Genomic DNA, 18,782 nt, shown 5'->3' with positions numbered 1-18,782 from the left:
AAACACTTACTCTGGGTTCTCAGTCTGTTTCCAATTGCCGGTTTGGATTGCCTGCAGTTTTCACTGTAAAACCGAGTTGCGGCTTGTACCTCCCCATATATATGTATGGAGTGGAGTTTGCAACTGAAAAGAAACTTTGTGTTCCCTTCAAGCTAGGTGAAGGACGGCTTTCACACACACTTCTCTCTGAGAACTGAGCATGTGGAGAGACGTTCGTTCATTCAGCACAAATGGAACGGGTTGCAGGAGAAACACTTACTCTGGGTTCTCAGTCTGTTTCCTAGCGCCGGTTTGAAGTTCCTGCATTTTTCACTGTAAAACCGAGTTGTGGCTTGTACCTCCCCATATATATGTATGGAGTGGAGTTTGCAACTGAAAAGAAACTTTGTGTTCCCTTCAAGCTAGGTGAAGGACGGCTTTCACACACACTTCTCTCTGAGAACTGAGCATGTGGAGAGACGTTCGTTCATCCAGCACAAAGGGAACGGGTTGCAGGAGAAACACTTACTCTGGGTTCTCAGTCTGTTTCCTAGTGCCGGTTTGAAGGGCCTGCCGTTTTCACTGTAAAACCGAGTTGCGGCTTGTACCTCCCCATATATATGTATGGAGTGGAGTTTGCAACTGAAAAGAAACTTTGTGTTCCATTCAAGCTAGGTGAAGAACGGCTTTCACACACACTTATCTCTGAGAACTGAGCATGTGGAGAGACGTTCGTTCATCCAGCACAAAGGGAAAGTGTTGCAGGAGAAACACTTACTCTGGGTTCTCAGTCTGTTTCCTAGTGCCGGTTTGAAGTGCCTGCCGTTTTCACTGTAAAACCGAGTTGGGGCTTGTACCTCCCCATATATATGTATGGAGTGGAGTTTGCAACTGAAAAGAAACTTTGTGTTCCCTTCAAGCTAGGTGAAGGACGGCTTTCACACACACTTATCTCTGAGAACTGAGCATGTGGAGAGACGTTCGTTCATCCAGCACAAAGGGAACGGGTTGCAGGAGAAACACTTACTCTGGGTTCTCAGTCTGTTTCCTAGTGCCGGTTTGAAGTGCCTGCCGTTTTCACTGTAAAACCGAGTTGCGGCTTGTACCTCCCCATATATATGTATGGAGTGGAGTTTGCAACTGAAAAGAAACTTTGTGTTCCCTTCAAGCTAGGTGAAGGACGGCTTTCACACACACTTATCTCTGAGAACTGAGCATGTGGAGAGACGTTCGTTCATCCAGCACAAAGGGAAAGTGTTGCAGGAGAAACACTTACTCTGGGTTCTCAGTCTGTTTCCTAGTGCCGGTTTGAAGTGCCTGCCGTTTTCACTGTAAAACCGAGTTGGGGCTTGTACCTCCCCATATATATGTATGGAGTGGAGTTTGCAACTGAAAAGAAACTTTGTGTTCCCTTCAAGCTAGTGAAGGACGGCTTTCACACACACATGACTCTGAGAACTGAGCATGTGGAGAGACGTTCGTTCATCCAGCACAAAGGGAAAGTGTTGCAGGAGAAACACTTACTCTGGGTTCTCAGTCTGTTTCCTAGTGCCGGTTTGAAGTGCCTGCCGTTTTCACTGTAAAACCGAGTTGGGGCTTGTACCTCCCCATATATATGTATGGAGTGGAGTTTGCAACTGAAAAGAAACTTTGTGTTCCCTTCAAGCTAGGTGAAGGACGGCTTTCACACACACTTCTCTCTGAGAAGTGAGCATGTGGAGAGACGTTCGTTCATCCAGCACAAAGGGAACGGGTTGCAGGAGAAACACTTAAACTGGGTTCTCAGTCTGTATCCAATTGCCGGTTTGGATTGCCTGCAGTTTTCACTGTAAAACCGAGTTGCGGCTTGTACCTCCCCATATATATGTATGGAGTGGAGTTTGCAACTGAAAAGAAACTTTGTGTTCCCTTCAAGCTAGGTGAAGGACGGCTTTCACACACACTTATCTCTGAGAACTGAGCATGTGGAGAAACGTTCGTTCATCCAGCACAAAGGGAACGGGTTGCAGGAGAAACACTTACTCTGGGTTCTCAGTCTGTTTCCAATTGCCGGTTTGGATTGCCTGCAGTTTTCACTGTAAAACCGAGTTGCGGCTTGTACCTCCCCATATATATGTATGGAGTGGAGTTTGCAACTGAAAAGAAACTTTGTGTTCCCTTCAAGCTAGGTGAAGGACGGCTTTCACACACACTTCTCTCTGAGAACTGAGCATGTGGAGAGACGTTCGTTCATCCAGCACAAAGGGAACGGGTTGCAGGAGAAACACTTACTCTGGGTTCTCAGTCTGTTTCCTAGTGCCGGTTTGAAGTGCCTGCCGTTTTCACTGTAAAACCGAGTTGCGGCTTGTACCTCCCCATATATATGTATGGAGTGGAGTTTGCAACTGAAAAGAAACTTTGTGTTCCCTTCAAGCTAGGTGAAGGACGGCTTTCACACACACTTATCTCTGAGAACTGAGCATGTGGAGAGACGTTCGTTCATCCAGCACAAAGGGAAAGTGATGCAGGAGAAACACTTACTCTGGGTTCTCAGTCTGTTTCCTAGTGCCGGTTTGAAGTGCCTGCCGTTTTCACTGTAAAACCGAGTTGGGGCTTGTACCTCCCCATATATATGTATGGAGTGGAGTTTGCAACTGAAAAGAAACTTTGTGTTCCCTTCAAGCTAGGTGAAGGACTGCTTTCACACACACTTAACTCTGAGAACTGAGCATGTGGAGAGACGTTCGTTCATCCAGCACAAAGGGAACGGGTTGCAGGAGAAACACTTACTCTGGGTTCTCAGTCTGTTTCCTAGTGCCGGTTTGAAGTGCCTGCCGTTTTCACTGTAAAACCGAGTTGCGGCTTGTACCTCCCCATATATATGTATGGAGTGGAGTTTGCAACTGAAAAGAAACTTTGTGTTCCCTTCAAGCTAGGTGAAGGACGGCTTTCACACACACTTATCTCTGAGAACTGAGCATGTGGAGAGACGTTCGTTCATCCAGCACAAAGGGAAAGTGTTGCAGGAGAAACACTTACTCTGGGTTCTCAGTCTGTTTCCTAGTGCCGGTTTGAAGTGCCTACCGTTTTCACTGTAAAACCGAGTTGGGGCTTGTACCTCCCCATATATATGTATGGAGTGGAGTTTGCAACTGAAAAGAAACTTTGTGTTCCCTTCAAGCTAGTGAAGGACGGCTTTCACACACACTTGTCTCTGAGAACTGAGCATGTGGAGAGACGTTCGTTCATCCAGCACAAAGGGAAAGTGTTGCAGGAGAAACACTTACTCTGGGTTCTCAGTCTGTTTCCTAGTGCCGGTTTGAAGTGCCTGCCGTTTTCACTGTAAAACCGAGTTGGGGCTTGTACCTCCCCATATATATGTATGGAGTGGAGTTTGCAACTGAAAAGAAACTTTGTGTTCCCTTCAAGCTAGGTGAAGGACGGCTTTCACACACACTTGTCTCTGAGAACTGAGCATGTGGAGAGACGTTCGTTCATCCAGCACAAAGGGAACGGGTTGCAGGAGAAACACTTACTCTGGGTTCTCAGTCTGTTTCCAATTGCCGGTTTGGATTGCCTGCAGTTTTCACTGTAAAACCGAGTTGCGGCTTGTACCTCCCCATATATATGTATGGAGTGGAGTTTGCAACTGAAAAGAAACTTTGTGTTCCCTTCAAGCTAGGTGAAGGACGGCTTTCACACACACTTCTCTCTGAGAACTGAGCATGTGGAGAGACGTTCGTTCATTCAGCACAAAGGGAACGGGTTGCAGGAGAAACACTTACTCTGGGTTCTCAGTCTGTTTCCAATTGCCGGTTTGAAGTTCCTGCATTTTTCACTGTAAAACCGAGTTGCGGCTTGTACCTCCCCATATATATGTATGGAGTGGAGTTTGCAACTGAAAAGAAACTTTGTGTTCCCTTCAAGCTAGGTGAAGGACGGCTTTCACACATACTTCTCTCTGAGAACTGAGCATGTGGAGAGACGTTCGTTCATCCAGCACAAAGGGAAAGGGTTGCAGGAGAAACACTTACTCTGGGTTCTCAGTCTGTTTCCAATTGCCGGTTTGGATTGCCTGCAGTTTTCACTGTAAAACCGATTTGGGGCTTGTACCTCCCCATATATAAGTATGGAGTGGGGTTTGCAACTGAAAAGAAACTTTGTGTTCCCTTCAAGCTAGGTGAAGGACGGCTTTCACACACACTTATCTCTGAGAACTGAGCATATGGAGAAACGTTCGTTCATCCAGCACAAAAGGAACGGGTTGCAGGAGAAACACTTTCTCTGGGTTCTCAGTCTGTTTCCAATTGCCGGTTTGAATTTCCTGCAGTTTTCACTGTAAAACCGAGTTGGGGTTTGTACCTCCCCATATATATGTATGGAGTGGAATTTCCAGATGAAAAGAAACTTTGTGTTCCCTTCAAGCTATGTGAAGGACGGCTTTCACACACACTTCTCTCTGAGAACTGAGCATGTGGAGAGACGTTCGTTCATCCAGCACAAAGGGAACGGGTTGCAGGAGAAACACTTACTCTGGGTTCTCAGTCTGTTTCCTAGTGCCGGTTTGAAGTGCCTGCCGTTTTCACTGTAAAACCGAGTTGCGGCTTGTACCTCCCCATATATATGTATGGAGTGGAGTTTGCAACTGAAAAGAAACTTTGTGTTCCATTCAAGCTAGGTGAAGGACGGCTTTCACACACTCTTCTCTCTGAGAACTGAGCATGTGGAGAGACGTTCGTTCATCCAGCACAAAGGGAACGGGTTGCAGGAGAAACACTTACTCTGGGTTCTCAGTCTGTTTCCTAGTGCCGGTTTGAAGTGCCTGCCGTTTTCACTGTAAAACCGTGTTGCGGCTTGTACCTCCCATATATATGTATGGAGTGGAGTTTGCAACTGAAAAGAAACTTTGTGTTCCCTTCAAGCTAGGTGAAGGACGGCTTTCACACACACTTGTCTCTGAGAACTGAGCATGTGGAGAGACGTTCGTTCATCCAGCACAAAGGGAAAGGGTTGCAGGAGAAACACTTACTCTGGGTTCTCAGTCTGTTTCCTAGTGCCGGTTTGAAGTGCCTGCCGTTTTCACTGTAAAACCGAGTTGGGGCTTGTACCTCCCCATATATATGTATGGAGTGGAGTTTGCAACTGAAAAGAAACTTTGTGTTCCCTTCAAGCTAGGTGAAGTACGGCTTTCACACACACTTCTCTCTGAGAAGTGAGCATGTGGAGAGACGTTCGTTCATCCAGCACAAAGGGAACGGGTTGCAGGAGAAACACGTAAACTGGGTTCTCAGTCTGTTTCCAATTGCCGGTTTGGATTGCCTGCAGTTTTCACTGTAAAACCGAGTTGCGGCTTGTACCTCCCCATATATATGTATGGAGTGGAGTTTGCAACTGAAAAGAAACTTTGTGTTCCCTTCAAGCTAGGTGAAGGACGGCTTTCACACACACTTATCTCTGAGAACTGAGCATGTGGAGAAACGTTCGTTCATCCAGCACAAAGGGAACGGGTTGCAGGAGAAACACTTACTCTGGGTTCTCAGTCTGTTTCCAATTGCCGGTTTGAAGTTCCTGCATTTTTCACTGTAAAACCGAGTTGCGGCTTGTGCCTCCCCATATATATGTATGGAGTGGTGTTTGCAACTGAAAAGAAACTTTGTGTTCCCTTCAAGCTAGGTGAAGGACGGCTTTCACACACACTTCTCTCTGAGAACTGAGCATGTGGAGAGACGTTCGTTCATCCAGCACAAAGGGAACGGGTTGCAGGAGAAACACTTACTCTGGGTTCTCAGTCTGTTTCCTAGTGCCGGTTTGAAGTGCCTGCCGTTTTCACTGTAAAACCGAGTTGCGGCTTGTACCTCCCCATATATATGTATGGAGTGGAGTTTGCAACTGAAAAGAAACTTTGTGTTCCATTCAAGCTAGGTGAAGGACGGCTTTCACACACTCTTCTCTCTGAGAACTGAGCATGTGGAGAGACGTTCGTTCATCCAGCACAAAGGGAACGGGTTGCAGGAGAAACACTTACTCTGGGTTCTCAGTCTGTTTCCTAGTGCCGGTTTGAAGTGCCTGCCGTTTTCACTGTAAAACCGAGTTGCGGCTTGTACCTCCCATATATATGTATGGAGTGGAGTTTGCAACTGAAAATAAACTTTGTGTTCCCTTCAAGCTAGGTGAAGGACGGCTTTCACACACACTTGTCTCTGAGAACTGAGCATGTGGAGAGACGTTCGTTCATCCAGCACAAAGGGAACGGGTTGCAGGAGAAACACTTACTCTGGGTTCTCAGTCTGTTTCCTAGTGCCGGTTTGAAGTGCCTGCCGTTTTCACTGTAAAACCGAGTTGGGGCTTGTACCTCCCCATATATATGTATGGAGTGGAGTTTGCAACTGAAAAGAAACTTTGTGTTCCCTTCAAGCTAGGTGAAGTACGGCTTTCACACACACTTCTCTCTGAGAAGTGAGCATGTGGAGAGACGTTCGTTCATCCAGCACAAAGGGAACGGGTTGCAGGAGAAACACTTAAACTGGGTTCTCAGTCTGTTTCCAATTGCCGGTTTGGATTGCCTGCAGTTTTCACTGTAAAACCGAGTTGCGGCTTGTACCTCCCCATATATATGTATGGAGTGGAGTTTGCAACTGAAAAGAAACTTTGTGTTCCCTTCAAGCTAGGTGAAGGACGGCTTTCACACACACTTATCTCTGAGAACTGAGCATGTGGAGAAACGTTCGTTCATCCAGCACAAAGGGAACGGGTTGCAGGAGAAACACTTACTCTGGGTTCTCAGTCTGTTTCCAATTGCCGGTTTGGATTGCCTGCAGTTTTCACTGTAAAACCGAGTTGCGGCTTGTACCTCCCCATATATATGTATGGAGTGGAGTTTGCAACTGAAAAGAAACTTTGTGTTCCCTTCAAGCTAGGTGAAGGACGGCTTTCACACACACTTCTCTCTGAGAACTGAGCATGTGGAGAGACGTTCGTTCATCCAGCACAAAGGGAACGGGTTGCAGGAGATACACTTACTCTGGGTTCTCAGTCTGTTTCCTAGTGCCGGTTTGAAGTGCCTGCCGTTTTCACTGTAAAACCGAGTTGCGGCTTGTACCTCCCCATATATATGTATGGAGTGGAGTTTGCAACTGAAAAGAAACTTTGTGTTCCCTTCAAGCTAGGTGAAGGACGGCTTTCACACACACTTATCTCTGAGAACTGAGCATGTGGAGAGACGTTCGTTCATCCAGCACAAAGGGAAAGTGTTGCAGGAGAAACACTTACTCTGGGTTCTCAGTCTGTTTCCTAGTGCCGGTTTGAAGTGCCTGCCGTTTTCACTGTAAAACCGAGTTGGGGCTTGTACCTCCCCATATATATGTATGGAGTGGAGTTTGCAACTGAAAAGAAACTTTGTGTTCCCTTCAAGCTAGGTGAAGGACGGCTTTCACACACACTTATCTCTGAGAACTGAGCATGTGGAGAGACGTTCGTTCATCCAGCACAAAGGGAACGGGTTGCAGGAGAAACACTTACTCTGGGTTCTCAGTCTGTTTCCTAGTGCCGGTTTGAAGTGCCTGCCGTTTTCACTGTAAAACCGAGTTGCGGCTTGTACCTCCCCATATATATGTATGGAGTGGAGTTTGCAACTGAAAAGAAACTTTGTGTTCCCTTCAAGCTTAGTGAAGGACGGCTTTCACACACACTTATCTCTGAGAACTGAGAATGTGGAGAGACGTTCGTTCATCCAGCACAAAGGGAAAGTGTTGCAGGGGAAACACTTACTCTGGGTTCTCAGTCTGTTTCCTAGTGCCGGTTTGAAGTGCCTGCCGTTTTCACTGTAAAACCGAGTTGGGGCTTGTACATCCCCATATATATGTATGGAGTGGAGTTTGCAACTGAAAAGAAACTTTGTGTTCCCTTCAAGCTAGGTGAAGGACGGCTTTCACACAGACTTATCTCTGAGAACTGAGCATGTGGAGAAACGTTCGTTCATCCAGCACAAAGGGAACGGGTTGCAGGAGAAACACTTACTCTGGGTTCTCAGTCTGTTTCCAATTGCCGGTTTGAAGTTCCTGCATTTTTCACTGTAAAACCGAGTTGCGGCTTGTACCTCCCCATATATATGTATGGAGTGGAGTTTGCAACTGAAAAGAAACTTTGTGTTCCCTTCAAGCTAGGTGAAGGACGGCTTTCACACACACTTCTCTCTGAGAACTGAGCATGTGGAGAGACGTTCGTTCATCCAGCACAAAGGGAACGGGTTGCAGGAGAAACACTTACTCTGGGTTCTCAGTCTGTTTCCTAGTGCCGGTTTGAAGTGCCTGCCGTTTTCACTGTAAAACCGAGTTGCGGCTTGTACCTCCCCATATATATGTATGGAGTGGAGTTTGCAACTGAAAAGAAACTTTGTGTTCCATTCAAGCTAGGTGAAGGACGGCTTTCACACACTCTTCTCTCTGAGAACTGAGCATGTGGAGAGACGTTCGTTCATCCAGCACAAAGGGAACGGGTTGCAGGAGAAACACTTACTCTGGGTTCTCAGTCTGTTTCCTAGTGCCGGTTTGAAGTGCCTGCCGTTTTCACTGTAAAACCGAGTTGCGGCTTGTACCTCCCATATATATGTATGGAGTGGAGTTTGCAACTGAAAAGAAACTTTGTGTTCCCTTCAAGCTAGGTGAAGGACGGCTTTCACACACACTTGTCTCTGAGAACTGAGCATGTGGAGAGACGTTCGTTCATCCAGCACAAAGGGAAAGGGTTGCAGGAGAAACACTTACTCTGGGTTCTCAGTCTGTTTCCTAGTGCCGGTATGAAGTGCCTGCCGTTTTCACTGTAAAACCGAGTTGCGGCTTGTACCTCCCCATATATATGTATGGAGTGGAGTTTGCAACTGAAAAGAAACTTTGTGTTCCCTTCAAGCTAGGTGAAGTACGGCTTTCACACACACTTCTCTCTGAGAAGTGAGCATGTGGAGAGACGTTCGTTCATCCAGCACAAAGGGAACGGGTTGCAGGAGAAACACTTAAACTGGGTTCTCAGTCTGTTTCCAATTGCCGGTTTGGATTGCCTGCAGTTTTCACTGTAAAACCGAGTTGCGGCTTGTACCTCCCCATATATATGTATGGAGTGGAGTTAGCAACTGAAAAGAAACTTTGTGTTCCCTTCAAGCTAGGTGAAGGACGGCTTTCACACACACTTATCTCTGAGAACTGAGCATGTGGAGAAACGTTCGTTCATCCAGCACAAAGGGAACGGATTGCAGGAGAAACACTTACTCTGGGTTCTCAGTCTGTTTCCAATTGCCGGTTTGGATTGCCTGCAGTTTTCACTGTAAAACCGAGTTGCGGCTTGTACCTCCCCATATATATGTATGGAATGGAGTTTGCAATTGAAAAGAAACTTTGTGTTCCCTTCAAGCTAGGTGAAGGACGGCTTTCACACACACTTCTCTCTGAGAACTGAGCATGTGGAGAGACGTTCGTTCATCCAGCACAAAGGGAACGGATTGCAGGATAAACACTTACTCTGGGTTCTCAGTCTGTTTCCTAGTGCCGGTTTGAAGTGCCTGCCGTTTTCACTGTAAAACCGAGTTGCGGCTTGTACCTCCCCATATATATGTATGGAGTGGAGTTTGCAACTGAAAAGAAACTTTGTGTTCCCTTCAAGCTAGGTGAAGGACGGCTTTCACACACACTTATCTCTGAGAACTGAGCATGTGGAGAGACGTTCGTTCATCCAGCACAAAGGGAAAGTGTTGCAGGAGAAACACTTACTCTGGGTTCTCAATCTGTTTCCTAGTGCCGGTTTGAAGTGCCTGCCGTTTTCACTGTAAAACCGAGTTGGGGCTTGTACCTCCCCATATATATGTATGGAGTGGAGTTTGCAACTGAAAAGAAACTTTGTGTTCCCTTCAAGCTAGGTGAAGGACGGCTTTCACACACACTTATCTCTGAGAACTGAGCATGTGGAGAGACGTTCGTTCATTCAGCACAAAGGGAACGGGTTGCAGGAGAAACACTTACTCTGGGTTCTCAGTCTGTTTCCTAGTGCCGGTTTGAAGTGCCTGCCGTTTTCACTGTAAAACCGAGTTGCGGATTGTACCTCCCCATATATATGTATGGAGTGGAGTTTGCAACTGAAAAGAAACTTTGTGTTCCCTTCAAGCTAGGTGAAGGACGGCTTTCACACACACTTATCTCTGAGAACTGAGCATGTGGAGAGACGTTCGTTCATCCAGCACAAAGGGAAAGTGTTGCAGGAGAAACACTTACTCTGGGTTCTCAGTCTGTTTCCTAGTGCCGGTTTGAAGTGCCTGCCGTTTTCACTGTAAAACCGAGTTGGGGCTTGTACCTCCCCATATATATGTATGGAGTGGAGTTTGCAACTGAAAAGAAACTTTGTGTTCCCTTCAAGCTAGTGAAGGACGGCTTTCACACACACTTGTCTCTGAGAACTGAGCATGTGGAGAGACGTTCGTTCATCCAGCACAAAGGGAATGTGTTGCAGGAGAAACACTTACTCTGGGTTCTCAGTCTGTTTCCTAGTGCCGGTTTGAAGTGCCTGCCGTTTTCACTGTAAAACCGAGTTGGGGCTTGTACCTCCCCATATATATGTATGGAGTGGAGTTTGCAACTGAAAAGAAACTTTGTGTTCCCTTCAAGCTAGGTGAAGGACGGCTTTCACACACACTTGTCTCTGAGAACTGAGCATGTGGAGAGACGTTCGTTCATCCAGCACAAAGGGAACGGGTTGCAGGAGAAACACTTACTCTGGGTTCTCAGTCTGTTTCCTAGTGCCGGTTTGGATTGCCTGCAGTTTTCACTGTAAAACCGAGTTGGGGCTTGTACCTCCCCATATATATGTATGGAGTGGAGTTTGCAACTGAAAAGAAACTTTGTGTTCCCTTCAATCTAGGTGAAAGACGGCTTTCACACACACTTATCTCTGAGAACTGAGCATGTGGAGAGACGTTCGTTCATCCAGCACAAAGGGAACGGGTTGCAGGAGAAACACTTACTCTGGGTTCTCTGTCTGTTTCCTAGTGCCGGTTTGAAGTGCCTGCCGTTTTCACTGTAAAACCGAGTTGCGGCTTGTACCTCCCCATATATATGTATGGAGTGGAGTTTGCAACTGAAAAGAAACTTTGTGTTCCCTTCAAGCTAGGTGAAGGACGGCTTTCACACACACTTATCTCTGAGAACTGAGCATGTGGAGAGACGTTCGTTCATCCAGCACAAAGGGAAAGGGTTGCAGGAGAAACACTTACTCTGGGTTCTCAGTCTGTTTCCTAGTGCCGGTTTGAAGTGCCTGCCGTTTTCACTGTAAAACCGAGTTGGGGCTTGTACCTCCCCATATATATGTATGGAGTGGAGTTTGCAACTGAAAAGAAACTTTGTGTTCCCTTCAAGCTAGGTGAAGGACGGCTTTCACACACACTTCTCTCTGAGAACTGAGCATGTGGAGAGACGTTCGTTCATCCAGCACAAAGGGAACGGGTTGCAGGAGAAACACTTACTCTGGGTTCTCAGTCTGTTTCCAATTGCCGGTTTGGATTGCCTGCAGTTTTCACTGTAAAACCGAGTTGGGGCTTGTACCTCCCCATATATATGTATGGAGTGGAGTTTGCAACTGAAAAGAAACTTTGTGTTCCCTTCAAGCTAGGTGAAGGACGGCTTTCACACACACTTCTCTCTGAGAACTGAGCATGTGGAGAGACGTTCGTTCATCCAGCACAAATGGAACGGGTTGCAGGAGAAACACTTACTCTGGGTTCTCAGTCTGTTTCCTTGTGCCGGTTTGAAGTGCCTGCCGTTTTCACTGTAAAACCGAGTTGGGGCTTGTACCTCCCCATATATATGTATGGAGTGGAGTTTGCAACTGAAAAGAAACTTTGTGTTCCCTTCAAGCTAGGTGAAGGACGACTTTCACACACACTTATCTCTGAGAACTGAGCATGTGGAGAGACGTTCGTTCATCCAGCACAAAGGGAACGGTTTGCAGGAGAAACACTTACTCTGGGTTCTCAGTCTGTTTCCTAGTGCCGGTTTGAAGTGCCTGCCGTTTTCACTGTAAAACCGATTTGGGGCTTGTACCTCCCCATATATATGTATGGAGTGGAGTTTGCAACTGAAAAGAAACTTTGTGTTCCCTTCAAGCTAGGTGAAGGACGGCTTTCACACACACTTCTCTCTGAGAACTGAGCATGTGGAGAGACGTTCGTTCATCCAGCACAAAGGGAACGGGTTGCAGGAGAAACACTTACTCTGGGTTCTCAGTCTGTTTCCAATTGCCGGTTTGGATTGCCTGCAGTTTTCACTGTAAAACCGAGTTGGGGCTTGTACCTCCCCATATATATGTATGGAGTGGAGTTTGCAACTGAAAAGAAACTTTGTGTTCCCTTCAAGCTAGGTGAAGGACGGCTTTCACACACACTTATCTCTGAGAACTGAGCATGTGGAGAAACGTTCGTTCATCCAGCACAAAGGGAACGGGTTGCAGGAGAAACACTTACTCTGGGTTCTCAGTCTGTTTCCAATTGCCGGTTTGAAGTTCCTGCAGTTTTCACTGTAAAACCGAGTTGGGGCTTGTACCTCCCCATATATATGTATGGAGTGGAGTTTGCAGATGAAAATAAACTTTGTGTTCCCTTCAAGCTATGTGAAGGACGGCTTTCACACACACTTCTCTCTGAGAACTGAGCATGTGGAGAGACGTTCGTTCATACAGCACAAAGGGAACGGGTTGCAGGAGAAACACTTACTCTGGGTTCTCAGTCTGTTTCCTAGTGCCGGTTTGGATTGCCTGCAGTTTTCACTGTAAAACCGAGTTGGGGCTTGTACCTCCCCATATATATGTATGGAGTGGAGTTTGCAACTGAAAAGAAACTTTGTGTTCCCTTCAAGCTAGGTGAAGGACGGCTTTCACACACACTTATCTCTGAGAACTGAGCATGTGGAGAGACGTTCGTTCATCCAGCACAAAGGGAACGGGTTGCAGGAGAAACACTTACTCTGGGTTCTCAGTCTGTTTCCTAGTGCCGGTTTGAAGTGCCTGCCGTTTTCACTGTAAAACCGAGTTGCGGCTTGTACCTCCCCATATATATGTATGGAGTGGAGTTTGCAACTGAAAAGAAACTTTGTGTTCCCTTCAAGCTAGGTGAAGGACGGCTTTCACACACACTTATCTCTGAGAACTGAGCATGTGGAGAGACGTTCGTTCATCCAGCACAAAGGGAAAGGGTTGCAGGAGAAACACTTACTCTGGGTTCTCAGTCTGTTTCCTAGTGCCGGTTTGAAGTGCCTGCCGTTTTCACTGTAAAACCGAGTTGGGGCTTGTACCTCCCCATATATATGTATGGAGTGGAGTTTGCAACTGAAAAGAAACTTTGTGTTCCCTTCAAGCTAGGTGAAGGACGGCTTTCACACACACTTCTCTCTGAGAACTGAGCATGTGGAGAGACGTTCGTTCATCCAGCACAAAGGGAACGGGTTGCAGGAGAAACACTTACTCTGGGTTCTCAGTCTGTTTCCAATTGCCGGTTTGGATTGCCTGCAGTTTTCACTGTAAAACCGAGTTGGGGCTTGTACCTCCCCATATATATGTATGGAGTGGAGTTTGCAACTGAAAAGAAACTTTGTGTTCCCTTCAAGCTAGGTGAAGGACGGCTTTCACACACACTTCTCTCTGAGAACTGAGCATGTGGAGAGACGTTCGTTCATCCAGCACAAATGGAACGGGTTGCAGGAGAAACACTTACTCTGGGTTCTCAGTCTGTTTCCTTGTGCCGGTTTGAAGTGCCTGCCGTTTTCACTGTACAACCGAGTTGGGGCTTGTACCTCCCCATATATATGTATGGAGTGGAGTTTGCAACTGAAAAGAAACTTTGTGTTCCCTTCAAGCTAGGTGAAGGACGACTTTCACACACACTTATCACTGAGAACTGAGCATGTGGAGAGACGTTCGTTCATCCAGCACAAAGGGAACGGTTTGCAGGAGAAACACTTACTCTGGGTTCTCAGTCTGTTTCCAATTGCCGGTTTGAAGTTCCTGCAGTTTTCACTGTAAAACCGAGTTGGGGCTTGTACCTCCCCATATATATGTATGGAGTGGAGTTTGCTGATGAAAAGAAACTTTGTGTTCCCTTCAAGCTAGGTGAAGGACGACTTTCACACACACTTATCACTGAGAACTGAGCATGTGGAGAGACGTTCGTTCATCCAGCACAAAGGGAACGGTTTGCAGGAGAAACACTTACTCTGGGTTCTCAGTCTGTTTCCAATTGCCGGTTTGAAGTTCCTGCAGTTTTCACTGTAAAACCGAGTTGGGGCTTGTACCTCCCCATATATATGTATGGAGTGGAGTTTGCTGATGAAAATAAACTTTGTGTTCCCTTCAAGCTAGGTGAAGGACGGCTTTCACACACACTTCTCTCTGAGAATTGAGCATGTGGAGAGACGTTCGTTCATCCAGCACAAAGGGAACGGGTTGCAGGAGAAACACTTACTCTGGGTTCTCAGTCTGTTTCCTAGTGCCGGTTTGAAGTGCCTGCCGTTTTCACTGTAAAACCGAGTTGCGGCTTGTACCTCCCCATATATATGTATGGAGTGGAGTTTGCAACTGAAAAGAAACTTTGTGTTCCCTTCAAGCTAGGTGAAGGACGGCTTTCACACACACTTCTCTCTGAGAACTGAGCATGTGGAGAGACGTTCGTTCATCCAGCACAAAGGGAAAGGGTTGCAGGAGAAACACTTACTCTGTGTTCTCAGTCTGTTTCCTAGTGTCGGTTTGAAGTGCCTGCCGTTTTCACTGTAAAACCGAGTTGGGGCTTGTACCTCCCCATATATATGTATGGAGTGGAGTTTGCAACTGAAAAGAAACTTTGTGTTCCCTTCAAGCTAGGTGAAGGACGGCTTTCACACACACTTCTCTCTGAGAACTGAGCATGTGGAGAGACGTTCGTTCATCCAGCACAAAGGGAACGGGTTGCAGGAGAAACACTTAAACTGGGTTCTCAGTCTGTTTCCAATTGCCGGTTTGGATTGCCTGCAGTTTTCACTGTAAAACCGAGTTGCGGCTTGTACCTCACCATATATATGTATGGAGTGGAGTTTGCAACTGAAAAGAAACTTTGTGTTCCCTTCAAGCTAGGTGAAGGACGGCTTTCACACACACTTCTCTCTGAGAACTGAGCATGTGGAGAGACGTTCGTTCATCCAGCACAAAGGGAACGGGTTGCAGGAGAAACACTTACTCTGGGTTCTCATTCTGTTTCCAATTGCCGGTTTAGTTTGCCTGCAGTTTTCACTGTAAAACCGAGTTGGGGCTTGTACCTCACCATATATATGTATGGAGTGGGGTTTGCAACTGAAAAGAAACTTTGTGTTCCCTTCAAGCTAGGTGAAGGACGGCTTTCACACACACTTATCTCTGAGAACTGAGCATGTGGAGAAACGTTCGTTCATCCAGCACAAAGGGAACGGGTTGCAGGAGAAACACTTTCTCTGGGTTCTCAGTCTGTTTCCTAGTGCCGGTTTGAAGTGCCTGCAGTTTTCACTGTAAAACCGAGTTGGGGCTTGTACCTCCCCATATATATGTATGGAGTGGAATTTGCAGATGAAAAGAAACTTTGTGTTCCCTTCAAGCTATGTGAAGGACGGCTTTCACACACACTTCTCTCTGAGAACTGAGCATGTGGAGAGACGTTCGTTCATCCAGCACAAAGGGAACGGGTTGCAGGAGAAACACTTACTCTGGGTTCTCAGTCTGTTTCCTAGTGCCGGTTTGAAGTGCCTGCCGTTTTCACTGTAAAACCGAGTTGCGGCTTGTACCTCCCCATATATATGTATGGAGTGGAGTTTGCAACTGAAAAGAAACTTTGTGTTCCATTCAAGCTAGGTGAAGGACGGCTTTCACACACTCTTCTCTCTGAGAACTGAGCATGTGGAGAGACGTTCGTTCATCCAGCACAAAGGGAACGGGTTGCAGGAGAAACACTTACTCTGGGTTCTCAGTCTGTTTCCTAGTGCCGGTTTGAAGTGCCTGCCGTTTTCACTGTAAAACCGAGTTGCGGCTTGTACCTCCCATATATATGTATGGAGTGGAGTTTGCAACTGAAAAGAAACTTTGTGTTCCCTTCAAGCTAGGTGAAGGACGGCTTTCACACACACTTGTCTCTGAAAACTGAGCATGTGGAGAGACGTTCGTTCATCCAGCACAAAGGGAAAGGGTTGCAGGAGAAACACTTACTCTGGGTTCTCAGTCTGTTTCCTAGTGCCGGTTTGAAGTGCCTGCCGTTTTCACTGTAAAACCGAGTTGGGGCTTGTACCTCCCCATATATATGTATGGAGTGGAGTTTGCAACTGAAAAGAAACTTTGTGTTCCCTTCAAGCTAGGTGAAAGACGGCTTTCACACACACTTATCTCTGAGAACTGAGCATGTGGAGAGACGTTCGTTCATCCAGCACAAAGGGAACGGGTTGCAGGAGAAACACTTACTCTGGGTTCTCTGTCTGTTTCCTAGTGCCGGTTTGAAGTGCCTGCCGTTTTCACTGTAAAACCGAGTTGCGGCTTGTACCTCCCCATATATATGTATGGAGTGGAGTTTGCAACTGAAAAGAAACTTTGTGTTCCCTTCAAGCTAGGTGAAGGACGGCTTTCACACACACTTATCTCTGAGAACTGAGCATGTGGAGAGACGTTCGTTCATCCAGCACAAAGGGAAAGGGTTGCAGGAGAAACACTTACTCTGGGTTCTCAGTCTGTTTCCTAGTGCCGGTTTGAAGTGCCTGCCGTTTTCACTGTAAAACCGAGTTGGGGCTTGTACCTCCCCATATATATGTATGGAGTGGAGTTTGCAACTGAAAAGAAACTTTGTGTTCCCTTCAAGCTAGGTGAAGGACGGCTTTCACACACACTTCTCTCTGAGAACTGAGCATGTGGAGAGACGTTCGTTCATCCAGCACAAAGGGAACGGGTTGCAGGAGAAACACTTACTCTGGGTTCTCAGTCTGTTTCCAATTGCCGGTTTGGATTGCCTGCAGTTTTCACTGTAAAACCGAGTTGGGGCTTGTACCTCCCCATATATATGTATGGAGTGGAGTTTGCAACTGAAAAGAAACTTTGTGTTCCCTTCAAGCTAGGTGAAGGACGGCTTTCACACACACTTCTCTCTGAGAACTGAGCATGTGGAGAGACGTTCGTTCATCCAGCACAAATGGAACGGGTTGCAGGAGAAACACTTACTCTGGGTTCTCAGTCTGTTTCCTTGTGCCGGTTTGAAGTGCCTGCCGTTTTCACTGTAAAACCGAGTTGGGGCTTGTACCTCCCCATATATATGTATGGAGTGGAGTTTGCAACTGAAAAGAAACTTTGTGTTCCCTTCAAGCTAGGTGAAGGACGACTTTCACACACACTTATCTCTGAGAACTGAGCATGTGGAGAGACGTTCGTTCATCCAGCACAAAGGGAACGGTTTGCAGGAGAAACACTTACTCTGGGTTCTCAGTCTGTTTCCTAGTGCCGGTTTGAAGTGCCTGCCGTTTTCACTGTAAAACCGATTTGGGGCTTGTACCTCCCCATATATATGTATGGAGTGGAGTTTGCAACTGAAAAGAAACTTTGTGTTCCCTTCAAGCTAGGTGAAGGACGGCTTTCACACACACTTCTCTCTGAGAACTGAGCATGTGGAGAGACGTTCGTTCATCCAGCACAAAGGGAACGGGTTGCAGGAGAAACACTTACTCTGGGTTCTCAGTCTGTTTCCAATTGCCGGTTTGGATTGCCTGCAGTTTTCACTGTAAAACCGAGTTGGGGCTTGTACCTCCCCATATATATGTATGGAGTGGAGTTTGCAACTGAAAAGAAACTTTGTGTTCCCTTCAAGCTAGGTGAAGGACGGCTTTCACACACACTTATCTCTGAGAACTGAGCATGTGGAGAAACGTTCGTTCATCCAGCACAAAGGGAACGGGTTGCAGGAGAAACACTTACTCTGGGTTCTCAGTCTGTTTCCAATTGCCGGTTTGAAGTTCCTGCAGTTTTCACTGTAAAACCGAGTTGGGGCTTGTACCTCCCCATATATATGTATGGAGTGGAGTTTGCAGATGAAAATAAACTTTGTGTTCCCTTCAAGCTATGTGAAGGACGGCTTTCACACACACTTCTCTCTGAGAACTGAGCATGTGGAGAGACGTTCGTTCATACAGCACAAAGGGAACGGGTTGCAGGAGAAACACTTACTCTGGGTTCTCAGTCTGTTTCCTAGTGCCGGTTTGGATTGCCTGCAGTTTTCACTGTAAAACCGAGTTGGGGCTTGTACCTCCCCATATATATGTATGGAGTGGAGTTTGCAACTGAAAAGAAACTTTGTGTTCCCTTCAAGCTAGGTGAAGGACGGCTTTCACACACACTTATCTCTGAGAACTGAGCATGTGGAGAGACGTTCGTTCATCCAGCACAAAGGGAACGGGTTGCAGGAGAAACACTTACTCTGGGTTCTCAGTCTGTTTCCTAGTGCCGGTTTGAAGTGCCTGCCGTTTTCACTGTAAAACCGAGTTGCGGCTTGTACCTCCCCATATATATGTATGGAGTGGAGTTTGCAACTGAAAAGAAACTTTGTGTTCCCTTCAAGCTAGGTGAAGGACGGCTTTCACACACACTTATCTCTGAGAACTGAGCATGTGGAGAGACGTTCGTTCATCCAGCACAAAGGGAAAGGGTTGCAGGAGAAACACTTACTCTGGGTTCTCAGTCTGTTTCCTAGTGCCGGTTTGAAGTGCCTGCCGTTTTCACTGTAAAACCGAGTTGGGGCTTGTACCTCCCCATATATATGTATGGAGTGG

Source organism: Vicugna pacos, chromosome 18 (assembly GCF_048564905.1).
Source record: "Vicugna pacos chromosome 18, VicPac4, whole genome shotgun sequence".
Classification (NCBI taxonomy): Eukaryota; Metazoa; Chordata; class Mammalia; order Artiodactyla; family Camelidae; genus Vicugna; species Vicugna pacos.
This window is presented reverse-complemented; position numbering follows the sequence as displayed.